Here is a 4,548-nt window from a genome sequence, read left to right on the forward strand (position 1 = left end):
CTCCACCACTGCCGGTTCATAAAAGTGACATCCTGCTCCCCCACCTCCCTCTCTCCCAGTTGTGCAGGCTGGAGAGCAGCAGATGCACAGCCTCGGGGAGATTTAGAAATGGCAAACACAATGAAACTCATGCACCTGGGAAAGCGAGTAATCCCAGATAAACCTCATCTTGTCCTTTTTTCTTTTTTTGCCGAGGCAGATTCGCTGGGCTTTCATGCATTGTGAATGTACGTACATTAAAGTGGACAAGATTTCTGCTAAAAAACATTTACAAATGTATTGATTAGACCATTAACATAAAATAAATAGCAAACCATTTTAATCATCCTGCAATTGAAACGTTTTTAAATAAGGAAAATATTACAAATATTTGGTTTGAGCCTCTTAAAAGTGAAGATTTGCTGTCTTTTTCTTTGTTTTAGAATATGAAGCCATTCATTGCCACAGATGTTACACATAGAGGAATTTGACGTGGATGATTATAAATTACATATATTCCCATTTTCTTGGGGAAAAAACAAGCAATTCTTGTGACTTTCAATTTATTACTTTTTAAAAAAGTTTTTTTCAAACAATTTTGTATACTATTTGTAAGTTAAAAAAATTAAATATTTGCCTAGACAAGATTTAATTACAATTCTTTGGCACGGGATAATCATCAGATTATGTTATATGCTGTTAAACATGCAGTAAATGTATTTCACTGAGTGGAAAGATTGAAAAATCATTTGAGTTTTAGTGACAGATGCTTCTCTTCACTACTGTGAAGGCCATTGTGATCACTTGAATGAATACAGCTTGACTAATTAAGGTTATGCAGTTGGCTGGCTCTCTCCAAACAAGGCCCACGTAATGTGGATTGTGTTGCAGCACCTCCAGCCCCCACAGTACAGTGCAGTGCAGATGAAAGCCGCGTTGATGAGCGGTACAGTCCGACGTGTCAATTGGAAAGTGCTGAAAAAGATCAATCAGTGTAGTACTTGATTTTCAAAATCACATTCAAGTTTACTCTTACACAAAGATATTATTTTATTGCGGGGTAATAAGCTCAGAAATGTATTCACCGTGTTTTCGAGCGGCGCTGTGCTGCTCCCAGCCCCGCTGTTACCATGACGAAAACACCGAGGAATATGACTCCTAACGAATTAAATAGAAAATTGCTGATTACTGACAAACGCAGCAAGTGCAGATGATGATGACTGAAATGCGCTTGATACCCGTTCTAGAGCTTGCGCTGCATGTTTGGCACAGATAAAGTCCAAGGACGCGCAAGGCCTTTGATCCTGTCTCTGGGGCGTCCCAGATGTTCCCGCGCAGGGAATGTCAAGGCTGGTTTATTTGCTGAGGTAATGCCCAGCCATTATACGTACAACCCATCCATCAAACAAAAGGGAACTTTTCACATACACTTTTTTTTTTTGCCCAACTGAGGTCAGTGAGGAGTCTTGATGGAACAACTACATCTGTAAAGCACCCATGATGATTAGTCCAGGCATCCATGGGACATTTCCTCCTCGAGTCAATGCAGATGTCGGACGATATTACCCTTCATTTGAAGTAAAACCAAATGTAATATTTCATTTCCATAGATGTCATTGGTGCAGTGGTTGTCCTTCCTGAAATGACTGAATAATGAGGAACTCGTGAGCGTTCTGAGTGAACATCTGACTCTAAGGTCTCAACCAGTAGGTGGCAGTATGATACCTGAATCTACAACTTCTCAAATCAAGACTCCTCAATCATGACCGAGAATAAGCGTGGTGACTATTTCATCTGACAACTTACCGCTAAATGTATTATATACAATGTGCAAATTTTAACCTTTATTATTATTATTATTATTATCGATGTCTTTTATAGATACAATATTTACATTCAAAGTCAGATTTGGACACAGCAGAGATAAAAACACGCATCCGTTTTTCCATCCAAAAAGATATTTTATATTTTACAAAGCCGTGAGTTCTCTTTGAGCAAAAGAAAATTGAAAATCAAAGGGAAAAGGCCGATGAAATAAAATAAAGAAAACTGTAACATCTGAGTAAAAGATCAACCTGAACTTCAGGATCCATTGATTAAACGGCTCGCTCCAGAGTTTTTCCACTCTGACTAAAATAAGTGTCTTTAGGCGTGATAGCTTGTCTATTAAAATATAGCTTAATGAGACGCTTATACTTTATGGTCCTGTGAAAACTTTCTAAATGTAGATTATTTTTGTAAACTATCCAATATTCTTCTAAATAGAGAAAAGCGTAGTTCTGTTTTTAGTCGATACCAGTAATGTGATTTTCTTTTGTAATACAGACATGCTCACATTTTCCGTCTATCGATTTGAATAAAGCTAATGGCAGTTCGTCTTCATTCTCAACATCATCTTCTACTTTGTGAACGCGATGCAGAAGCAACACATATGCCTGGAATATTTAGTAAATGCTTTCTCCTGAAATTGATTGCATCACTCTTCTAACTGGCCGGGCGAAGGCGTACGGAGCTCTGTAGATGCACATGTGACACACGTTTCCCGTCCAGCTATAACTTCAATCCCCACAGAAAGCAATTAAAAGGTACCTGAAATCCAGAGGAGCTTATGGGTTAATTTCTGGGCTTGTTGCTCCAGCAATCCTCACCACAATGCTTCTTCTTTTTTGTGCAGCAACTGAGGTCGAGACAGACTATTATTTTTTTGTAACTCTTGTCGCAAAACGATAAAACTTTATGGCTGCACTGAAACAACAGGCGTCCTGGATCAGATGGTGTGAGAGGACGGCAAATATTTTTGTCCCTCATTAAGGCTCGAAATGTATTTTCCTACAGATGAAAAAAACAAAAAAGGAAGGTGGTTGCACAATCTGCTACATTCACTGCCTCTGCTCAGAATTAGAGATTTATTTTCTAAAGAGGAAAAAAAAAAATCAATTAGTGCTAAATTTATTCATGGATTTCTGCGATCAATGCGAGTCCACTCAGAGGGGCTCGCTGGGACCCAGTTCATCCCAGTTAATGTGTTTGAAGGGGAATTACCATTGATGTTGTTTTTCCCTTCCTCTCAGGTCAGAGAGCATCTCGGAGCTGTCACGGCCCGGCTGCCCGCCGCGCGGGACCAACTTCCTTCCCGTCCTCGCCGATACCGACAAGGCACCTAGGCCGCGGCGAGGACGGCGCGGAGTGGCGGTGGATGTGATGGGGGGGGAGGAGGAGGCGATCAGGTGTTGGCCGCGTTGAATCCAACATGCCCAACTGTCTCGAGCTAATTGCGAATCCAATCAAGGCCGGGAATACGGCCTATTGATTCACCCCACTAAACACAGACTATAGAGGAATACTGAGGGAATACATTATGTGTAAATTCACTCACAAACGGCTTCCACCTCCACAGAATGCTCATATGATCTACAGTAGTTTACTCCTGTTTTCGCTGGTCTGCAAGGTGAAGACACGCCGCTCCTCACTCGCTCTTAATTCGCCGCAAACACTGCAATGTTAATTCACATGACCTTTCATGACTGCATGATTGTTTTCATAATCCTTGCATACTTGATAATGCCGCTCGGAGATGCACGCAGTGTGATCCTCTGAAATGTTTCCTTCAAGGATATTCTCCTCGCTCTTCCTATTGATTTCAAACAGTTCCTGCACACAGGCTATATTTCAGGTCAATTAGACATATTTGGGCATTTGCAAATCATTTTTTTTCTCTCAGATCCTGGGGCTCTAAAACTGCACTTTTGGCCCTAACAGCACTGCTCACATTCTCTGTGGAGCTTGACATTTTGATCCGCAACAGAGACTAAATGATAACCGTTTCCTTGTAAATACGGTTGCCGGCGGGGGAGGGTTTAAATAGACTAAGAAGGACTTTTCACTCACTCACTTGTTTATGTTCACAACTCATCTAAATATGAACGGCAAAACAACCATTAAGGTTGGTGTCAGGCTTCAGGGTAAGCAGAGGTGCAAGGGGAGACCCCAATCACAGCAAAATAATATAGTTGGTCATTTTCTAAATTCTTCTACTTTTACGCTTACAAATGATCTAACGGGTTTTAATTGTTCAGTTTGGACAACAGAATTCTACTTTTTTTTCTCTCTGAGTATTTGTGTTGTCTTGTCTGTAAAGAGAATATCTTTAAAGGTTCTTTTTAGTTCATGTATGAAAGAACGAGCTGCTTTTGTTTGAAGTGTTCGGTCTTGGCATCTGTGATCACTCTAATTAAGGCTCTCCTCTCACTAAGAGCAAATACACGTCAATTCATTTATTTTTATTCCACACATATCCTTGACTGCTCTCTGAGCTCGCGCCCAAATCCAAGAAAAAAAAATAATTGATTTAAACCGACCAAACGTCCCGCTCTTCAACAATCTTAAATAGAAACGGGGGATGACTTCATTAGTCAGTCGCTCAATTGTGTGTTGGTGTTTTCTTCCTATCGCAGAAAAAAAAGATAAAAACAAGTATATGATTCCCAACTCACCAATACGTGCAAAGATTGGATCGGGCATTTATTTTAGTCAGTGCTGAAGTTGTGTACACGCATGACAACCTCCGGT

Source organism: Gasterosteus aculeatus, chromosome 9 (genome assembly GCF_964276395.1).
Source record: "Gasterosteus aculeatus chromosome 9, fGasAcu3.hap1.1, whole genome shotgun sequence".
Lineage (NCBI taxonomy): Eukaryota > Metazoa > Chordata > Actinopteri > Perciformes > Gasterosteidae > Gasterosteus > Gasterosteus aculeatus.